The sequence below is a fragment of the Girardinichthys multiradiatus genome, chromosome 24 (assembly GCF_021462225.1).
Source record: "Girardinichthys multiradiatus isolate DD_20200921_A chromosome 24, DD_fGirMul_XY1, whole genome shotgun sequence".
Taxonomy (NCBI): Eukaryota; Metazoa; Chordata; class Actinopteri; order Cyprinodontiformes; family Goodeidae; genus Girardinichthys; species Girardinichthys multiradiatus.
In genome coordinates this window covers 1,452,908-1,476,211 of record NC_061816.1, presented here as the reverse complement: position 1 = coordinate 1,476,211, position 23,304 = coordinate 1,452,908, and the positions used below count along the sequence as shown (strand labels likewise).

At 40.3% G+C, this 23,304-nt stretch overlaps 2 protein-coding genes and 1 long non-coding RNA gene across 6 annotated transcripts in view; 1 reads left to right on the top strand and 2 right to left on the bottom strand.

The window, feature by feature from the left end:
* The window catches only part of LOC124861401 (NACHT, LRR and PYD domains-containing protein 4C-like), a 609,184-nt gene that overhangs the window by 117,760 nt on the left and 468,120 nt on the right, over positions 1–23,304 (top strand). The window lies entirely within an intron of this gene.
* The window catches only part of LOC124861391 (NACHT, LRR and PYD domains-containing protein 3-like), a 923,911-nt gene that overhangs the window by 824,492 nt on the left and 76,115 nt on the right, over positions 1–23,304 (bottom strand). The window lies entirely within an intron of this gene.
* Positions 13,578–21,487, bottom strand: LOC124861532. The gene is made up of 5 exons (XR_007036654.1): positions 21,176–21,487; positions 17,591–17,632; positions 15,398–15,531; positions 15,142–15,275; positions 13,578–14,645 (listed from the first exon to the last, which is right to left on the bottom strand). It is a non-coding gene; the product is annotated as an uncharacterized LOC124861532 (long non-coding RNA).

Sequence of the window (23,304 nt, the reverse complement as noted above, 5' to 3'; positions counted from 1 at the left end):
TGATTTCTTTAGGAATGACCATTTTCTCAGTCCACCCTGACCTCTTTGTGTAACAGTATCCATGGTACAACATGATCCCTTTTACCCGTACTCGTACTCCTACTAGTCGTCTTCCGCTTATCCGGGACCGGGTCATACATCCCTGGCCGAGGGCTCCACCAGGTGTTCCCAGCAGACCCTCACTATGCGCTCGGGCCTGCCAAGTCTGTCCGGCTTTCTCCTCCTCCAGCGGATCCAACTCACCACCTGATGGTGATCAGAGGACAGCTCAGCCCCTCTCTTCACCCGAGTGTCCAAAACATGCGGCCGAAGGTCTGATGATACGACAACAAAGTCGATCATCGACCTCCTGCCTAGGGTGTCCTGGTGCCAAGTGCCCTGATGGACACCCTTATGTTTGAACATGGTGTTTGTTATGGACAAATCGTGACTAGCCCAGAAGTCCAATAACAAAACACTGCTCGGATTCAGATCGGGGAGGCCATTCCTCCCGATCACGCCTCTCCAGGTGTCACTGTCGTTCCCCACGTGGGCGTTGAAGTCCCCCAGCAGAATAATGGAGTCCCCGGGAGGGGCACTATCCAGCACCCCCGACAGGGACGCCAAGAAGGCCGGGTACTCTGCACTACCACTCGGCCCGTAGGCTGAAATGATAGTCAGAGACCTCTCCCCAACCCGAAGGCGCAGGGATACGACCCTCTCATCCACTGGGGTAAACCCCAACACGAGACGGCTGAGCTGGGGGGCAACAATCAAACCCACACCAGCCTGCCGCCTCTCCCCGTGGGCCACTCCAGAGTAGAAGAGAGTACAACCCCTCTCAAGGAGATGAGTTCCAGAGCCCACGCTGTGCGTGGAGGCGAGCCCGACTATTTCTAGTCAATATGTCTCGACCTCCCGCACAAGCTCAGGCTCCTTCCCCCCCAGCGAGGTGACATTCTACGTCTCTAGAGCCAGCCTAATCATCCGGGGATCGGGCCACTGAGGTCTCCACCTTTGTCTGCCACCCAATCCTCTTTGCACCGCTCCCTCACGGTTCCCCCTGCAGGTGGTGGGCCCACTGGGAGATGGCCTCGCATCTCCCGTTCAGGCTTGGCCTGGCCGGGTCCCGCGAGGAGCAACCCGGCCACCAGGCGCTCTCTGACGAGTCCCGACCCCAGGCCTGGCTCCAGGGTGGGACCCGGCTCCGCCGTACCGGGCGACGTCACGTGCCTCGATATTTTGGTCCTCATGAGGGATTCTTGAACCACTCTTTGTCTGACCCATCACCTAGAGCCTGTTTGCCATGGGAGACCCTACCAGGGGCATTTAGGCCCCAGACAATATAGCCTCTAGGATCATTTGAGCACTCAAACCCCTCCACCACGTTAAGGTGGCGGTTCAAGGAGGGGGGAAAATTAAAGAGTTGATCCAAAATATTAATAATAATAACAACTACCTTTCCCAAATACAAAAATGGGAATTACCTTTATTAAAAGACTAGAATTGGATAAAAGGGAGAAGGAAAACAGTTTGGTTAAAACATTGATGGATTATTCCTCTCAACTGAATTGATCAGAAGACGACAAGATATAAATCTCTGATCTACAGACTCAATTAGACCAGATTTACCTTAATGAAGCCCAAGGAGCATTTGTCAGATCAAGGGCCGAGTGGACAGAAGATGGGAAAGAATTCCTCCTTTTTTATCCGGCTGGAAAAACAAAGACGAGAGAAAAATGTAATTTCTTGTACTTTGATTAATGGGGAGGAATGTCAGTCAATCATTTTCTACCGCTTATTCCATAGTGGGTCACGGGGTAGCTGGTGCCTATCTCCAGCAGTCTATGGGCGAGAGGCGGGGTACACCCTGGACAGGACGCCAGTCCATCGCAGGGCAACACACAAACAACCATGCACACACTCATTCATACACCTAAGGGCAATTTAGAGCTACCAATTAACCTAACAGGCATGTCTTTGGACTGTGGGAGGAAGCCAGAGTACCTGGTGAGAACCCACGCATGCACGGAGAGAACATGCAAACTCCATGCAGAAAGACCACCGGTCGGGAATCGAACCCAGGACCTTCTTGCTGCAAGGCAACAGTGCTACCAACTGCGCCACCGTGCAGGAGGAATGTACTAACACAAAAACAATATTGTCATGGTATGACATCCTTGGACTTGGTTTGTGTTTTTGTGTTAACTGTGCTTAGGTTTATGTTTTCCTTTATTGTTAATTAGTTCCACCTGTCCCTTATGCCTCCATGTCTCCTTGCCACACCTGTTCTTAGTTCCTGTGATAGTTCCACAGCAGCTGATATGTAGTGATTATCTCTGGTTCTAATTTACTCTCAGAGCAATAATAGACAACAACAGAAACCCTCTTCTCAGCCTTCTGGCTGGTCAGAAGAGTAGCTGCAGCAATAGTTGGAGTCTCTGCTCGTTGTACTCAAGAATGGAGCAGCTGAGAAGATCTTTTGTCATCAGGTCATTCAATCTTTTTAACTCTCTCTGATACAACAAATGTAATTTCCAATGTAAATATATAAATATATATAATACAGATAAATCCAGTTACCGGTGATTTATTTTGAAATAACTAACAGGATGTATGTATGTGTTTTTTTCTATATTTTTCAGGGATTAGAGAGTATATAACAGCTAAGCTTTTTAGGATGATCCAGGCCTAGTGGAGATTTGAACCAGACACTGCACCACTGGCGACTTACGGTCGCGAACAGTCCACACCACAAGACCCTTAACACATTATTTACAGAGAGCACATTAGAAAATAGATTCAGCTGGGGCAGGATGTGGTCACCCTATGTCCAGTCGTAATCTTTGAGGTCAGCTGCCCTGAAGGTTAAAGTCCTTTAAAATGGTGGGGATGATGATACATTCCCTCCCTAACCTGTCGTCCTGGCTCCCCCTTGCCGTAGCATCATAGGTGTACCTACATAATCTGCCATGACACTAATTGTTGGGCTTTTGGTTTTTCTTTTGCTGAATGTTGGAACACTGAGTTTGAATTTGTTTATGAAGGACTGGACATACACATGCAAATCAACACAGTAGACAAACCCTTTGGATGTGATGTTTGTGGGAAAAGATTTAACCAAAAAACTACTTTAAAGTACCATATAAAAACTCACACATGGGAGAAATCCTTTGGTTGTGATGCATGTGGAAAAAGATTTAACCAAAAGTCATATTTAAACAGCCACATGAGAATCCACAAAGAAAATAAACCCTTTGGTTGTGATGTATGTGGAAAAAGATTTGCGTTGAAACCAGTTTTAAGCAGACACACGAATATCCACACAGAAGTCAAACCCTTTGGTTGTGATCCATGTGGAAAAAGATTTGCCTACATGTCACTTTTAAACAGACACATGAGAATCCACAAAGGAGAGAAACCCTTTGGTTGTGATGTTTGTGGAAAAACATTTTTCTCCAAGTCAAATTTAAACAACCACATGAGAAGCCACACAGGAGTCAAACCTAAAAACTTTACCTTTTATGTCAGGTCTAAACCAACACACTAGAATTTACAGAAGACAAAAATTGATGATGGTCAGAGGGCTCGATAGTGCCGATGTTACAATGTAGCTTACCACTGTCAGTGTGTTAATGTGTGTATGAACAGGTGTGGTTGCTGTTGTTGTATGTGCAAAATGTCTTGGTGGACACACAAATGTCCTCACCAAAACTGGTTTATGATGTCATTGTGTCAATGAGTTTGTTGAGGTCAGTGGCTGCAGCTTAAAAAAACACTCCAATCGATGCATTCAAAGCACGCCGGTACCTTCTGCTTTAATTCCTCTGTCCACTTCTTTATAGTCCTTACCGCAGGCTTACAAGTTCTTTATTTCTGTTGGTTTGTGTGAGCTGAAGCAGATGGTGTTCAGAGTCCTGAAGCTGTTCAGGGCACAGGGCAGTAGGTATCCTTTCAAACTGTGTATCAGTGGTCAAGAGTGTTAGCATCTCTGGTTGAGCTCTCTGTATTTAGGAAGTTCATAAGTGAGATTTGTGCTGTAAAATATTGGAGAACAATGATGGGGGAGTCTTGGTGTTGGTTCTTCCACATCTGTAATTAGGTCAGTCCGCTAAGGACGGCATATCTGTGGAAATCCCAGTTTCTTATGCTGAGGAAGAGCATCTTGCTCGTTTAGTTTGCGAAGTAGCTGATATTCGCCAGGTAGATACACAAAAGCAGAGCTTGCAGTCCTGTCAGAGCTTGACAAGCATACCTGCACATTTCCCAGTCTGGTTCTCCAGTACTTCCCACAAAGAGCAACTGCACTTCCAACCAGGATTTCAAAAAAATCTCTGAATGGGTGGAAACCGGAGAAGAGTTACTCAGAGAGGACTGACTGATTCTTAGGAGTTGCTGTCTGGTTAGAAGTACCTGTAGCACAACTGCAAAGTACAGTACAAATACAGGAAAAAAAAAAAAAATACAGAGATGGCCATGTATAGCGCCATCTTGGATCTAGCTAATTCCACAATGCTCTGGGTTGGGTCCTAGTTGTGCTTCAAGTGTGTTGATCTTTTTTTGCTAGAGATCATACATCTATTGTGGTCGATGAAAAAGATGGATTAAATCCCCGAACACCTGATAAACTCCCCATCCCCACCAAACCCTCTCCCCTCCTTTGGTGCAATGACACGGGTTCCTTGTTAGCTCTTTGGGTCGCAGTTTGGGTGTTTGAGCTTTTGAGTTGTCCTTGTAAACAACTGTGACTTTGTTATGGTGATACATTGCATTAAAGTCCACAAGAATATTATCAACCAGAAAACAAGGTAAAAAATCCTAAAGAATAACAAAACTTGTCATGTAATAAGTTGCTATCTTGTGTCATACTATTCTAGAATTTTGTTGAATTATTATAGAGATGAGTTTCATTCTAGAAATCTATGTTTGTTATGGATCATATACATATTGTTTGATATATTGTCGCCTCTGGCTGCTCATCTCTCACATTGTTGTGCCTCAGCTTGGGATGAAACGTGGACTTAGACCTTTCTTCACTTCTGTTCATCAGAATGGTCCACATAAGAGGTTGTGTCTGGGCAGAGAAAATTAGTTTAGGATAAAACAACCTAAATATTGTTAATTTCACGGTGTTTAGCTTTTGTTTGTGGTGGTATAAGGCAACCTTGTGATGCTAATGTGAACATACCTCTAAGCCTTAAGGCTAGTCTCATTTGTTCTGTGTTGTTTTAAAGCTGAGACAAACTTTATTTCAATTATATGTTTAAACACTGGCGGTTCAGTAATGGAATTTGCTCCATTTGCTTTTATCTGTGCTTTTCCTTAATCTCTTTGAAATAACCTGCTAAAAATTTGTTTGAATATTGCTTAAAACCTGCTAAAGGCTGTCTCTGCTAGCAGCTAACATGCTAATACCTCTGCTAATATTACACGGTAGACAGCTTTGTTTACAACATAGCTTGCTTCATTCACTCCATACTTGTTAGATAACGTGCCGTCAGAGCTTGTGTACACATTAAATACCATTAGTACAAATATTAACATATGGGTAAAACTTATACAACTGTTGAATGAGCTACTTTCTTTGTGTTAGGATTTGGTAACTCGGATGTGGTACCACCATATTTCCCTGTTTGTCCATTAGCTGTGCGCCCCCTGGCACTTTTAAATAAAGGTTTGCACCACCATTTTAAGTGTTAATAATGTAGTTTAACCATGTGCTGAGGAAGAATTGTATAACATTGAAAATCAGTTGTCCAAATTGGTTGTTTTCTAATTTGAGAATTCATTCTTTAAAAAACATTTTATTAAAATAATGTGTAATGCCTGGTTCACACTGAAGGGTTTTCAAATGATCAGCTGATTTTCAAAACCAAAGACCCCATATGTGACAATACAAAATTGTAGGTATAACAGGTACGGTCCTACAACGTGTGATTCCAAGCTCAACACACCACTAGCGAACACATTTCACTCACAAGTATTCAGATTTCAGACTGGAAATTTCACAAACCCTCTTGAGATCAAACGTGAGTTCAGAGTAATTCTCTTCCGTTTTTAATCTCACCTCACTTTCTGATTGGCTACACGTCACATTCAACAAGGCTGCATGCTTGTATGTCCTCAGGGAAATACCCCACAGAGTAGGAAATCTGGGCAAGACGATCCAACATGTGGAATATCTCTGATTTGAGTTCGGAGCAGTCCCGACATTCTTCCAAGCAGACTAGATCACTCTTAACCCACCACACACGGCATGATTATCTCATAAAATTTTCTTGATAGCCAGCACGATGATCGGGCATGTCAGAAGATCGGGGTGAAAATCGTCATAAAATCATGCCGTGTGAACCAGGATTTGTATTGTGACTGGTTGTTTAAACACATACCAGTTGTTTTCCTTAATTACTTTTAAAACTAATTTGATTCCTTAACGCCAGTGACTGTCCACTGTCTCTACATGCTCATCCAGGAGGAGTGACTGCTACAAATCTCTGACTCGATGCAATCTGCTGGGTTCCCTTAGACAGAAAAACTTTTTATCCAATTTGAATAAATAACTGAATCTGACTGCACTGTTAAATGATTAGGATTAATTGGAATGTATGTACCTGACTTTTGTGAAGTGCCTTGAGACGACATGTGTTGTGAATTGGTGCTATATATAAATAAACAGAATTGAATTGAATTAAAGGAGATAAAATCACCAAATAAAGTTGTAATTTTTGTGAGGGGGCATGGCTTAGTTGATACCATCAATCAACCATGCTAATAATATGTTAAGGAGACTTCACTGATGAATCACACAAAATTAGGTGTGGATCCGATGATGTATGAGGTAGATAAAGCAGTTGTAAGAAAATTGTGAATATGATGAGGTGCTTAACAGGATCAGATTTGGGGGCAGATAAAACTGTTCTAAGAACGATATATATCGCTCTGATAAGATCAATATTGGATTATGGATCTGTAGTATATAAACTGGCTGCAAAAACAATGATTCATAAATTAGAGATAATTCAGAATCAAGTGAGATTATGTTGTGGGGCTATGAGAACCTCTCCAAATTTGGCTGTACAGGTGGAAATAGGAGAGCTCCCTTTGCATCTAAGATATAAACAAGTTATGATGAATTATTGGGCAAATTTGCAAGGACATAAGGCAGAACGACATCCAACAGTTAAACCTTTACAGCCGTGCTGGGAAAATCGAAACGCAAAAGTAGATTGTTTTGCTCGGGCAGCAAACGTGTGGTAATCAAATGGGTTTACAAGGGAAGAGATATAGCATTGCTGTACCCTATTCAGTTACATCTTATTGGTTGTTTCCTGGCATTAATGTTGATCTAGATATCCATAAAGAAATGCAGATTTATATAGATAAGAGGAATTGGATAGATATAGTACATCATAGATTTGAGAACACATACAGATCATTTTTTGTAATATATACAGATGGTTCTAAGGATTCAGAGTCAGGTAAAACAGGATTTGCATATTTTATTCCTGATCTAAACATATCATTGAAGCAAAGAACATCAGATCATTTAGCTGTCTTTACAGTTGAAATGATTGCAATTCTGATGGCGTTACAATGGGTAGAACAAAACAGAATAGAAAGACTTCTTATCTGCTCAGATTCACTGTCCTCCTTGATGTCGATTATGGGTTTCTCATCCAAAAGCCATATAGATTTAGTATATGAAATTTATGACATTTTATTTAGACTAACACAATTTCATTTAATAGTTAAGTTCATGTGGGTTCCTGCTCATAAAGAAATAGAAGGTAATGAAGTTGCAGATCGTTTAGCCAAACAGTCTTTAAATCAAGATATAATTATGGAAATTGCATTTAGTAAATCTGAAATAAAATCTGTTTTTAAGAACAAAGAATGGCAGCAGCTTTGGGATGAGGGAACCAAAGGACAACATCTATTTCAAATACAAAAATTGGTAGGTAAAATGGAAGTGATTGGAGAATATCGAAAAGAACAGGCAGTCATAACAAGATTACGATTAGGACATACACGATTAAATAAAACTTTACATATCTTGGGTAAACATCCAACAGGCAGATGTGATTGTGGAATGAATTTGAAAACAGTAGAGCATTTTGTAATTCAATGTGAAAAATATAGGATGAGTAGAGAAAAATTAAAGCAAGAATTGAGGAAGTATGATATAGAAGCAGTGAGAGTAAATACAGTACTAGCTAAACAGCAGCATCTGTCTTTCAGTTCAAAGTCGCTCATATTTTTATCATCAATCAAATTCATTATTAAACTAATGTAAAGGATTGTAGTGTGTAATTACAGTCTGCGACCACAGGAGGGCAGTATCAAGACCGAGTTTAGGGCTAAAATAATTAAAATCTTAATTTTTGTTTAGTGCAATTGTGTAATATTTGCACTTTACTGAAAATGTTTTATCATTTTTATAAATTAGATGTTTCTGCCCTGCGTAATGCCCTGATTGCAGCATTTATTTTTCAGTAAAAAAAAATAATAATAATGTTTGTAGTTTTTTCAGGCCTTAATTATCAGAATTAACAATGGTTAATCTTTCTGGGATGATTTTTGCTGAAGTAAATTTAAAAGGATTTTTTTCAATTTAGTTTTTATCAAAAGTAGTATAAATTATTATTATGTCTATCTCTATATCTGTCTCTATGATTATTAATGAATGTCCATCTCTAATAACATACATGTATAAAATATGTAGATTGTTATTTACAGGGTTATATCAATGGATGTAATCAGAAAATATTTAATGAAAAATATAAAGTTTAACCGTTTTGTTTCAATATAACTAGTCACTGCCCTCTGGTGGTGATGTGTTGTAACTACAGATATTTATATTTATTGTTCAACAGGATGGATTGTTTTTCTTTCTTTGTTATAATTTTAACGTTTATGAAGTGAGATAAAATTAGCTTAAATTAATGTTGTTAAACATGAATAAGATTCACTGCTGGGTTTAATTCAGTCTGAACATAAACACATCCTGTTAATACAGAGTTTAACACAGCAGCTGATATGTAGTGATTATCTCTGGTTCTAATTTACTCTCAGAGCAATAATAGACAACAACAGAAACCCTCTTCTCAGTCTTCTGGCTGGTCAGAAGAGTAGCTGCAGCAATAGTTGGAGTTTCTGCTCGCTGTACTCAAGAATGGAGCGGCTGAGAAGATCTTTTGTCATCAGGGCATTTTGACTTTTTAACAATCTCTGATACAACAAATGTAATTTACAATGTAAATACACAAATATATATAATACAGATAAATCCAGTTACCGGTGATTTATTTTGAAATAACTAACAGGAAATGCTAACTATATATTATGTGTTTAACTTTACTTTGCTTGTAGTTACACACTGTGTCCACCAGAGGGTGTAACTGAGCAGCTAGCTGGTTTCTAGCTCCTGATTGGCTGATGAAGCCATTGTTGATCTGTTGCTGCTTCTACTTTTATTTCCTAACTCCTCTTCCTCCTTTAGCATGAAATCAATGTTTTCTCAGTAAGTGTGAATTAGAAGCAGCTCTACAGAGTTTTCACTTGAAAGTTAGTCAAATATTTATGAAATGTTAAATTATCAAGACGTTTTTCACGACAACCGGAAGTAGCGTCTACTGGTGCTGGGTCACTTCCTGTTTCTGCGGGTCTCAGACATAATAAGGAAAAATGGCTCTTATTTTCTCAACAAGGTTGCTGAATTTGCCAGCCTTTTCATTCGCTGATGCGGAGACAATCGCAGTGGTGAATTCATGAACAAATAAACTGGACAAGGGGTGTAAGTTCCTCCATGAAGAAAATATCCACAGCTATCAAGCTAAGAAAAGACAGAGCTTAGCGAACTAACCGCTAGCTACAACATATGAAGTACAGAAACGTCGTGATAAAGAAGCCTAATTTAGTGAGCTAAATTATTTGGAATATTTGATAGACATGGTATAAACCTTCAAATGATATTTTAACATTCTGATATGTTTGCCTTTACAATTTGTGAAGAAAAACGTGCAAGATGTTAGTTAATACATCATAGATGTTCAAATTGTGCTTTGCTTCTGCATGCCTGTAGTATCAAATGTGTCTGAACTTATTTCCTGATTCACTCTGCAGTTCATTTTGTTGTATTATTAAATTAATAACTATATATCATTATCAGTGCTCATTTCTTACTGGTGGTGAGATATTGGAAGCAATAGTTCACACCTCAGGACTGGACACTACAGATGCAGGGCTGTGTTTACTTCCTGTTGTAGTTTTTATTATAATGATGTAGAAAAACTTCACTGAAACATTTTTGTTTAGAGCTGCTTTTAGTCTGTTAAGTTCTTTAGTGAAAACCTAAGTCTGTCATCTAACCTTTAACCTCTATCTGCCTTAAATTACATTCATTCATTGATTGATTTTCTTTCTTTTTCTGTTGTGGTTTTCTGTAAGGACAGCCTGGAACTGTCTTGTACAAATATTATACCTGACAATGACTGGTGGTTTTTCTTCCTATCTTATCCCCCTGCCTCCCTTCCTCTTTGTCACTGACTCTTCCTTATTTTGTTTTGTAAAACAAGACGTTTTTCAAACATTACTTCCAACAACATCATCTTTGTTTGTGTTTTCTTAATATTACTTTAATTTGTTGACCAATCCAACACAAGTTATAACAAGTCTGAGCAAAACTGAAACTAAAGTCCCAGCAACAATTATTTTGTCGTTCTCATTTAGACGTTTAATACATTAAGTTCAACTACAGTTCAAGTAGTACAGTTGCTGTTTCTAAACTGTCATCAAAATAAAAGACAGTAATTGTTGGTCCTTCAACTGTATTAATTGAACACCGTATGTTAACAACAATCAGTAAGAAGGTGACCTCTTCTACAGTTAATCTGTGATCAGAATAAATGTTCCTCAGTGAAGAAAATGAGATTTTCTCATCTAGCTGTGGATCCACAGAAGGTCAACTCATGTTTTAATGCAGTGCAGACAACAATCATGGAGTCCAAAACACTGACATAGGTAGGAAGAAGCTGGTCAACAGTCAGAGCTTCAGCACCCTGGACAGCTCTATGACTTCAAAATAACTGATGAGCAGCTGGAAACTCTGCCTCATTTATTGGAGTCTTTGTTAAATCCAGGAATGGTTTGACTTTACCTGAGTCCAAGAAGGTCTCGCTGTGAGGATCCAAAGCTCTGAAAGCTTCCATGTATTTGTGACTCTCTCTGTTCTCTAACTAACCTGGATCATTCTGACGTTTTCCATTAGATGCCAAATAAGGAACCAACTCTTAAAGTAAATATAATATATAATTAGCTGCATGAACAACTGATCAGAGTTCTGATGCCACCAGGATCAATATTCATAAAGAGAAATTAACATCTCAAACACGATACGTCACATATAGTCAGTCTCCACATGTCTATGGAACATAAAACATCTCTTAACATTTGCATTCAACCAAGCAGCTAAAAATAATGATCAGAATCAGAGCTGCTGAGCAGCTTTCTGAGAAGGCAAAGAGGAAACAAACATGGCCGACCACAAACGAGCAGCTGAGCGTTTTTACACTATGATTTATTCACGTTTTATGTCTGACAATATTATTTAACTCACAGTGTTGAACTTGACAGTGTTTTCATTCATGTTATTTATTTCATAAGCAGACTGCCACTAAAAAGACATCCTTTAGTCCCGATCCATACAGAGTTGTTCCTTTTTCACAGCTTTTGTTCACTTATTGTTAAATTCTGACATCTGATCAGAAGAGATGAGATTTCTTATGAATTGCTGGAAGGTTTAAACCGTGACGACCAGAAAGCCAAAGATGCAACAGCAGCTACATTATGCAAGATCAGATGAAGCTGAGCAAAGAAAGTGAAGGTTGTTTTTTAACATATATTATATTTACATAAGTTCTGAAATAGGTTGTCTCAATAAAAACTGCTCCTCTTGGTGGATGTTTAACAGCTGGTCTTCCTTTCCAGGACCCTAAAATTAGGACTTATTTAAAATCAGATAATAAAAAGATATATTTCATAACTAAATACCATCATAAACTTTAAACAATAAAACATCTCAGGAAGAGAGAAAATTATCAAGGTTTTTGGGGCCAAGAAAAAACCAAATATAATTTAAAACTGCAGCAACTAATATGAACTAATATGAACAAACTTAAATAATGTCCTTGATAAAAACTTCAGTCAGTCACCATTTCTTCTTGTTAGACTTTCCAAGAGCTCTGGAGAATAATTCAAACATGTGACTTTAATGTTTGGGCCTTTATTAGACTGATCCTGGTAGAGACGGTCAGGATATTTACTTCCTGAAACACGTGTGGACGCCTCAACACACCTTCTACACCTCAGCTGATGGAGAAAAACACTCTTTAACACACGTTAGAACCTAAAGTCAAAGTTTTTACAGATATCAGTTTAGAAGAACTTTTTATTGAGTGTTAATGTTAAGCATTCCTGACACAAAACATCACCAGAGTCAAAGTCTGCCCTGGGATTTGTAGTTCTCAGACTTTGGTTTGGTTTCAGTTGAAGATCGTCTGTCCAGGAAGATAAGTATCTCAGACACCGTCTCTCTCCAGCCAGCCATTGACCATGAGTCCAGTTCTGATCCTCAGGTTTGGTTCTGTGTGTCTAAGTTTAACCGTTCATCTCCACATTTACTGATGTTTCACTTTGTGCTCTGCAGAAACCTCAGACTGATCATCTTTGAGACGCTGGAGAACACCATTGGTAAAATGTTTTATCTCCTACATGCATGTTGTCATGATTTGTTTCTGCATTTTTTAGAGACGTTGTCTTTCTTTTAGAGGATCGAGGACCTGTGGAGGAGGAGGAAAGGAGGAAGAGGATGCAGGTGGTGAAGAGGTTTCAGACGGCTCCTTCTGAGGAAATAGCAGCTCTCTGTGGATCCAGGGTGAGACACTTACTGAAGTAAACCTGGAGTAATTCTGTTTGGTTTCTAAGGTGAAGGTTTATCTGATTGTAAAACTGTTTCTGGTTCTGATTTACTGTAATCAGGTCATCAGTTGGTACCAGAACCTCAATCTAAAAATGAACCTTTTTGGAAGATCTTGGTCAGACTGGAATCTTTGTAAGCAAACAGATGTACAGTTCTAGTGGTTCTGGATGGAAACATGTCAAACCACCAAACTAACTGATGGTTCTGTCTTCTTTATCATCTTTGTAACATTGTCAGGATAAAGTTGTTCATAATGCATGTAATGTGTTTCAATGATGTCTGCAGATGTTAAAGAAGAGGCTCAAGAAGAACAGAGTCCTTGACTGACGAATAACTTGTACAAAATAAACACAGAACGCCTTCTGTTATCATCTATGTGAATATTTATTAAATCACCTACTCAACATGCAAAGTTCTACATAAAAGGGGTAAAATATCTAACTAAGCAAAATAAAGAAAACAGCAGTGGGTGTGTTTTGAATCAACCAGCAGTTATGGCAAAAATGAGAATATGACGAAGGGGTGTGGTGGTGAGTGGAGAGTGGGGCTGCAGCTCCAACTGTAACTCAGTTATACTCAGTCATAAAACCTCCCCCAACTCTTGAGCAGACAAAGAGTTCTAAAACTTTTGGCGGCAAGCTAGCTAGCAGTAAGGTTGAAGACAAAGAAAATGGGGAATTTCACCATAAGGTTATTTTAGCAGTCCAGTCTCACAGCACACTTGCGCTGTGGCTCTCAGGTGGTAAATACCCCACAAAACACGCACAGAGCCGGGAGCGCCGCGGCTTCCAGATGTCAACACGGCACATCAAAGTTTCAATAACAAGGTTACATGCACATATCATTCAGAACACATTAGATTCTAACTGCACTAAAAATCTCCTCTACCCTGCCCGGCTATTCTTAATAAAGAAATAAAAAGATTAAAATAAAGGATGGGTTTTACTTGGTGAAGTTTCCTTCTAGGGCAGCGAGTGAGAGGGAAAAAGGGGGGTGAAGTGTGGCTGCACGTCCGCAGTTAAACTCCAAGAAAGCGGTCAGTCTTCGTCCTTTGGCCTCCTTGGCGAAAAGGGATAAACATGATCTGACCATCAAAGTCGACTTAGGATAAAACACGGTGACGATTCGTCTCCTCAAAACTCCGTGTTTTTAGTTACGTGTTAAACTCACGTCTTCGATCGGCAAAGTGAAATCTCTGGCCTTCCTAGTCCAGAAACCTCAGTTAGGAATTGTTCGTTGGCCAAAGAGAGAGAATAAATGAAATCCACTCGGGACTCTTCTCCAGGTGATGCTTCAGATGTTGGTGATCGGGTCACGATCTCCAGCTGAAGGCAAGGTGTTCAAAATGGGTGCCTCCACATATAGCGTCCTGTGACGTCAGACTTGGGGCGCCCCGTCATATCAGTCGCAATGTCCTGGATACAAAATGGCCGAAACCGCCAGGAGGCCTGGTGGCGTCCCGTACCGTGCAAGTAGTCCAATATTCAGCAAACAAGTGGTCCAACACCACCATGAAGTGAGCAACATTTCCCCTCCTTTGTCCGATCTCACACGGGATGGTACACCATAGACGTTAACAGCTTTGAGAAAGCTGCTCAGGACTGTTGCTGCGCGGTTGTTGATGGAGGCACTCAGGTATACGATGAGGCGACTAAAGCCATCAGTACCACCATGCACAACAATACGCCGTCTAAAATATGAATGAATGAATGGTTTATTTCAAACAACTATGTAGATTTATAGAAATGGTTTAAGAGCAATGGCACAACCTGCTCTGTCTGTGTGTCCAAGCTTTGTGTTGTGTGACAGAACTCTGATAAAATAAAGCTTTAGGTACTGTATCTCTATTATCTTTAAGGGCATTGACAGAACATGTTGCCTCAGTAATCCCATTTTAATTTCACACATAAAATCTTGATGAATCACGTTTCAGGTCAAAACAATCCCAGTTCACATATTTAATATATGTTGCAGTGTTAATTAAAGCCCTCACAACTGAAAAAATTGATTAATTCAATTTATGGCCTGTATTGTGATTTAAAATTGTGTTTTAATATATCCACCAACAAATCTCAAATGAAAACTGAGTAAAAAGCATGCAATTTTTAAGGTGAGGATTATTCCCTCATACAAAGGTTGCTATGATTTTGTAAAAGTAGTTGAAATCATTAATGCTCTTCAGATACCTTATCAGTTTGTGATTGCCATCTATGTGCCACAAACTGTTTGGTTCTGGCACAGAGTACCTCCTCCGTCTCCGTGGATTCAGCTGAAGGGTCCGCATCAAAACTCCACGAAGATCCACACGCCGCATGGAATCCTGTACCCGTTGTCGTACAACAGGCAAAAATGGCAAAAAATGACGTACTGAAAGAAACAAGTTGAACCTTCGCCACTAACAAGGAATTCTCAATTCCCATTGAATGGGTAATGGTCACTTACTCTGTATGTGGATGCCCTGTGAGTTCAGGTGCCGAAGCATCATTTTGTATCCACAGTTTGGCTGGTGTTGCAGAATTTGTGTCATTTTCTCATCAAGATCTTCGTCATTCAATGGTGTTAACAGATCGTGGAGTCTGGTCAACAAAAACACACACAAAACAAATATGATCACAGCAGAAACAAAACAATGACCTTTGTAATTAGCTCTGTCCTTTGTTTTATCCCATCAACAAAAAAATGGACTTTACTTGAAAAGAAAAATCTTTGCTTGAGAAAAGAAATACTCCACTGGCCTTAACGATCTGTGCAGCAATAAAATGTTACACAGTCCAAGACAAAACAAAACGATTATAGTTCCGGTTCACAATGGATTTCACAACTGTAACCAACTGGCTACTTCTCATGGGTTAGAGGGTGGTTACCATGACAACAGTGTTTGACCGTGGAAAACTGTTTAGTTTCCGCTATATAAACACAGTTCATTATTTATAATCAATATAGTTTAAGCCGAACCACTAACATTAATAAAGTAGAACATAAATAAAAATGACCATCATAACATTTTGTCAGGCAGATACACATTAGCCTCTGCTAACGTAAGGTGCCGATATGCTAACCGTCTTTACTTTACTTTACTTTAGCTTTATGACATCCGACATAGGTGTAAACGCCTAGAAAGAAGGAACAGATAAACTCAGAGCCAGTTTTCAAGGTTAGTGTCTGAAAGACAGCACATATAATTAGTTAGTTAAGCTCAGTCAATCGCCAGGTCTAGGAGAGAGAAAGGGTTAAACACTGAAAGACAGGGCTATGTGGATTATCGGTAGAGGGTGAGCATTAAGTTGTTGCCAGCAGAAGCTCGGACGATTCCCCTCTCCAAAAAGGTGTCACAGGTAGACACAGAGTCAGGCCAGGTGTAGCTTCTCGGAAGAGAAAAGAGAGAACAAAGTTTAAAGCTGAAATAACAGCAAATAATGCAAAATTGGAGAGTAGTGTGAGAATGTAGCAAAGAAGGTGAAAGTGGTCATTATGTCCTTCAGCAGCCTAAGCCTATAGCAGCATAACTACACAGATAGTTTCAGTTTAGATTATTTAGTTAAACGGCGCTTATTTACAACAATGTCGTCTTAAGGAACCCCACAAAGGGTCCCACTGATGGTCATTGTTATACTAAAAACCACAAGGATTGGGATACCTCTCTCTGTCAGACTGATTATAACCATTGGAAAAGAGAAGGGGTCAAACAGGTAGCAGAAATGGAGGGTGTTCCATCCTATTCCATCATATTAGCCAACTATATGAAATAATACCAGGTATTTAACCCTAATGCTCGGCTGCTGGTACGGCATTTACTGCATTTATTAACGCATTTTCTGGTTTTATCAAAAAATTACCTTATTCCGTACTATGCCATCCTCCGTCAAATTGTCCGCTCAGACACCCCGAACAAATTTGCGGTGGTGCGTCTTAATGACCTCTGGAGGTAAAATAATGGATGGTTGTCCAGTCCTCCTTTCCTCTGATTCTAGGCATATAGCAAGTTGGCGACCAACTTCCTCCAGTCTGTCCAATATAGTGGAGTCAACCTCCACACCCATCTCAGCTTGGAGCTGATTGAAATCCTCCATGACCCGTGCAAAACCAAAATGGAGGTAGTCATTTTGGTCAATATCATTTGCCAATGACCTTAAATCATTGGCAATGGATGTAAGAGAACCCTCCATCGTGCCTACCAAAAGAACTTCGGTACCGGAGTCTAGGCAGTAGCAGCAGGATCGGGATCAATTCTAACCAATGGTGCTGAAGACAAATGTTAGAACCACCCACCTCATTAACATACGGAGACAGAAAAGCAGAAATAAATAAATGTGGAAATGTAGAAATACAGAAATAAATGTAGGAAGAAATAAATAAAAGTATAAATAAATAAATGTATGAATAAATAAATGTATAAATGAAAAAATTGTATTGTGAATTGGCGCTATATAAATAAAACTGAATTGAAATGAATTACTAGACTGGATAGATGAGGCACACTTTTTTTTTTACTGATTTTAATGCATTTTTTATTTTTTATACATTTCTTTCATCACAAATCATAATTTTTTCAATAGCTTTTAGGTCACATGACCCAATGATACAAAACTAATGTGAACTCATTCTACTAGACCAGGGGTCTCAAACTCAATTTACCTGGGGGCCACTGGAGGCAGAGTCTGGGTGAGGCTGGGACGCCTAAGGGATTCCACAAAAAACGTTGTTAAAAAATATCCTCAAATGTCATCAACAGTTAATGATTTCTCCAATACATGAACTGTCCTGAACACATGAATGAAACATTGAATGAAGATCATGAACAGTTCCTCAGAACATGGCTTCTCCAGCTTACTCCTTGCTACCAGAGATGTGACAACGCTTCCTCTCACATATCTGAGCCACATTTGGCTTCAGAGAGGAGGCACTAGAGACCTTCAGTATGGCTTGAAGATTATCATCAGTAAGTCTGGACCTGTACATGGACTTGTTAAAGTTCAGGGTGGAGAAGAACTTTTCGCACAAATATGTGCTCCCAAAAAGGCACATGGTCCGCTTGAACATTTGGGAAAGCTCAGGGAAGCTGGGGGACAATTCTCTCAAAAATTGCCCATGCTTGTCTGCTTTTCCATTCACCTCCCTAAATGTGGCCTTGAGGTCAGAGTTGCATTGCAGGTCAATAAGCTCCATTTGAAGCACAGGAGGAGTATCTTGCAGAGGTGAAGGGGTCTGCAAAAATTTGAAAAGTGACTCTGTGCATCTTGAAGTCTGCAAATCTGTGATCAAATTCCTTCTGCAGCTTCAAAATAGCATCAACATACTTCTCACCACTGAATGGTGTGCCTGCATCCACAAGTGCCTTGCATGCTGGGAAATGGCAAAGGTTTGTCTGAGAGAGCTGGGCTTTCCATAACACAAGTTTTGTGGAGAATGTTCTTATGTTGTCATAGCCAGTTGTCTTCTCTGAGTTCAAGAAAATATTTTCAAGACATTTCTCCTGCTGAGCCAACGTACCTCAGTGAAGTAGAGCACATCTTCATATTCTGACTCCATTTCCTCTAAAAAAGCACGGAACCTCCTATGCTTTAAGCCCCTGGATCTGATGTTGTTGATGAATTTCTCAACAACAGACATCACGTTGTCACACTTCAGGCATTTGCTGCAAAGGACCTGCTGATGGATAATGCAGTGCAGAGCAATGGCCTCTTCTACACCCTCCTCAAGTTTTCTCTGAACAAGTGCCACCGGTCCACATAAAATTGACATAAATTGAGAGCTGAGCAGTGTCAGTTATGTTTGCGCTCTCATCAAGAGCAACTGAATATGCATCAAAACATCTGGCTTTCTCACACAGTTGATGATAAATGTCATTTGACGAGTCAGAAATGCGCTCTGCCACTTTGTTGGCAGAAAGGCTGATGTTGTTGAACTGACTTTTCTTTTCCAGACAAACTATATTTGCAGCCTGTAATATGCATTTTTTTTTTACAAACTCTCCCTTTTTGAATGGTTTTCCGCCTTAGCAATCATCTCACTAACCATATAGCTAGCTTCGACTGCTGCAGCATTCTCTTTGGTTGCCTTCTTGAAGAAATCTTGTTGCCTCACTAGACATACAGGTCCTTCTCAAAATATTAGCATATTGTGATAAAGTTCATTATTTTCCATAATGTCATGATGAAAATTTTACATTCATATATTTTAGATTCATTGCACACTAACTGAAATATTTCAGGTCTTTTATTGTCTTAATACGGATGATTTTGGCATACAGCTCATGAAAACCCAAAATTTCTATCTCACAAAATTAGCATATTATTAAAAGGGTCTCTAAACAAGCTATGAACCTAATCATCTGAATCAACGAGTTAACTCTAAACACCTGCAAAAGATTCCTGAGGCCTTTAAAACTCCCAGCCTGGTTCATCACTCAAAACCCCAATCATGGGTAAGACTGCCGAACTGACTGCTGTCCAGAAGGCCACTATTGACACCCTCAAGCAAGTGGGTAAGACACAGAAAGAAATTTCTGAACGAATAGGCTGTTCCCAGAGTGCTGTATCAAGGCACTTCAGTGGGAAGTTTGTGGGAAGGAAAAAGTGTGGCAGAAAACGCTGCACAACGAGAAGAGGTGACCGGACCCTGAGGAAGATTGTGGAGAAGGGCCGATTCCAGACCTTGGGGGACCTGCGGAAGCAGTGGACTGAGTCTGGAGTAGAAACATCCAGAGCCACCGTGCACAGGCGTGTGCAGGAAATGGGCTACAGGTACCGCATTCCCCAGCTCAAGCCACTTTTGAACCAGAAACAGCGGCAGAAGCGCCTGACCTGGGCTACAGAGAAGCAGCACTGGACTGTTGCTCAGTGGTCCAAAGTACTTTTTTCGGATGAAAGCAAATTCTGCATGTCATTCGGAAATCAAGGTGCCAGAGTCTGGAGGAAGACTGGGGAGAAGGAAATGCCAAAATGCCAGAAGTCCAGTGTCAAGTACCCACAGTCAGTGATGGTCTGGGGTGCCGTGTCAGCTGCTAGTGTTGGTCCACTGTGTTTTATCAAGGGCAGGGTCAATGCAGCTAGCTATCAGGAGATTTTGGAGCACTTCATGCTTCCATCTGCTGAAAAGCTTTATGGAGATGAAGATTTCATTTTTCAGCACGGCCTGGCACCTGCTCACAGTGCCAAAACCACTGGTAAATGGTTTACTGACCATGGTATCACTGTGCTCAATTGGCCTGCCAACTCTCCTGACCTGAACCCCATAGAGAATCTGTGGGATATTATGAAGAGAACGTTGAGAGACTCAAGACCCAACACTATGGATGAGCTAAAGGCCGCTATCGAAGCATCCTGGGCCTCCATAAGACCTCACCAGTGCCACAGGCTGATTGCCTCCATGCCACGCCGCATTGAAGCAGTCATTTCTGCCAAAGGATTCCCGACCAAGTATTGAGTGCATAACTATACATGATTATTTGAAGGTTGACGTTTTTTGTATTAAAAACACTTTTATTTTATTGGTCGGATGAAATATGCTAATTCTGTGAGATAGGAATTTTGGGTTTTCATGAGCTGTATGCCAAAATCATCCGTATTAAGACAATAAAAGACCTGAAATATTTCAGTTAGTGTGCAATGAATCTAAAATATATGAATGTTAAATTTTCATCATGACATTATGGAAAATAATGAACTTTATCATAATATGCTAATATTTTGAGAAGGACCTGTACTGTGATCAGTTGCAAGGTCATTCTCAAAGCTTACAAATTCCAGTCAAATGTAAAACATTCATTTTAGCAGATCACATCTGCTTTTTTGTCCAGCTTTACTGCATAAGTCTTCAATGCATGAACCTGTTTCTTGGTAAATCTGATTGTGACCTAACCTTACTTTGGAAAAAGAGGGGCCCAGACGTTGTCCCTTCACAAATCAAGGGTCAAAGCGTCCGTCCATCATTCAGAGCTGTGCTCCTTTCGTCCACATCAGCAGTTGACAGGAGAGGAATGTGTGTGATTGTATTTTTTAAGTTCATGTTTCACTTATTTGTCAACATTTACTTCATCTTTTTAAAACTGATATCAACAAATGTTCAGATTTGCTGGCAAAGACAGTTTTAGCCACTTTAAATCTTTATAAATGATTATGTTGCTTATGCAGAATATTGCAAGCCTGTTTAATGTGGCTGTCCATGCACTGGGAGTGGTGTATAAGTATGTATAGATGTCATGTGGTTCACACTCCTTACCAGTTGGTGGCGGTAATGCCTCCTTCAGTTGTTTGCCAACCGCCATTATAAGAAGAAGAAGAAGAGGCATCGTTTGTCGTCGGTCACGTGGTTTACCGCATTTACAAGCATCGAACCTTTTTACTCTGTAAACTCCTCGAAGCTTTGCTTCAAATGTTCCATCCTTAGAGTTTGGATCGAAGCCGAGTTATAACTACTCAGTAACTGTTAAAGGACCTTTTGAAGAGAAGCTAACAACAAAGATGTGGAGACAGCAGCTCAAATGGTGGCAGAGTGCAGCAGTGGGAGAGATTTCCCAAACAGCTAAAGAGGACAAAGAAGATCAGCAGCGTCTCAACATCCTGGAGGCTGATTTCAACCCTAAAGTTCTGCTGCACAGATTAGGTTTGTATGTTTTCATGTCAGTTACAGTTTAGGAACATTTTAGGTGACTAATGGATTAGCTTCTTAAAGTCCAAATGTTCACCATAGACTTAAAACGGTAAACGCTTCGTCACTCGGTGGGAACGACCCACGTCCGCCATTTTGAGTGGTTTGTTGTCCTTCGACACCGATACAAGTTTGCTTAGAAACTAATTAATAGGGCTGCATGATATACCGCGGTGAAGTTAGTTTAAAGTTGGACATTGGATATTCAAGCTCCGCGGAGTTAGCGGCATCTAGCTGACGGTTGATCCGATTCAGGCACTCAGATTTCGGCTAGCTGATCTCTGTTGCTCCCTCTTCTGACCCGCGGTGGTTCACTTAGTTTCCGAACCAAACAATCGTTGAAAATAAAAATAAATAAATTCCTTGTCTTGTGACCAGTTGAAACAAAAACAACAGTAAATCATGCTACTAGATTACATCAATGAGGCACACTCAGTTTTATTCCATTTTAAGTCTTGTTAAAATTGTTTAGGATTATTTTTAGTTCAAAATTAGCATTTTTCTTCAATAGCTTCCAGGTCATGTGACCTACTGACACAAAATCCATCTGAAATTGTTCTACTAGTCTGGATAGATGAAACACACCCTTTTTTATTCCATTTCAAGCATTTTTATAATTTTTTAGGATTATCTTTAGTTCAAAATTAGCATTTTTCTTCAATAGCTTCCAGTGACTTGTTGCTGAAAAGTAAATATAAGGAGAAAAAGTAAAAATGAGGAATGTCATGCCTTCAGTGGTTTAGATGTTGTCCTGGGTTTTGTTGTGACCTATTAGATTAGTTTTCTTGGAGTACTTATCATTTTTCTTCTAGCACCAGATAAATTCCTTACTTCAGAGGACTTAAAGAGCTAATAACCTCTATTAGAAAGATTGGATTAGAACCAGCTCTTTACCAGTAAACTCCCAAGGATTATTAGTCATTTGATTTGTTTTTCTGTATCATTGTAATGCTTTTCCTCATGTACAGCGCTTTGAGTGCCTTGTTGCTGAAAAGTGAAAAGTAAAATACTTGACTATTTTTGGTAGGCAGGTTACTCCTGGAAAGGTTCCCTGTTGTTCCACATTGTCTCTTTTTATGGAGGATGGCTCTCACGGTGGTTATCTGGATTCCCAAACCTTTTGAAACGTCTGTAACCCTTTCCAGACGCATAGATTTCAATGACTTTGTTATGAACCAGGATCAACGTGTTATTCATATTCTAGGAGTATGCTCTTTTCACAGCGTTCCATTGGAAACAGGTTTTTCTACCAGCATTATGAAGCAGTGAGTAACATTCAAGGGAAAGAACAACAAGGCTGGGAGACAGGAAGATAGCACAGATTTCTGCCATGGCAACCATGGGAGCCAGCAGCCAGACCATAAAGGCAATATTGGCTTTTATTTTTTTTCTAAACATAAGGTTTCTCAGGTAATGAAGTGCATCGTTTCACAGAGGTTGTTGCTATTTATGTTTGGTTAAAATCAAACATCTGACATCCAAAGGTTCGTTCGTTCGTCATCTTCCGCTTATCCAGGACCGGGTCGCGGGGGCAGCAGACTCAGCAGAGACGCCCAGACGTCCCTCTCTCCAGACACCTCCTCCAGCTCCTCCAGGGGGAGCCCAAGGCGTTCCCAGGCCAGCCGAGAGACATAGTCCCTCCAGCGTGTCCTGGGCCATCCCCTGGGCCTCCTCCCGGTGGGACGTGCCTGGAACACCTC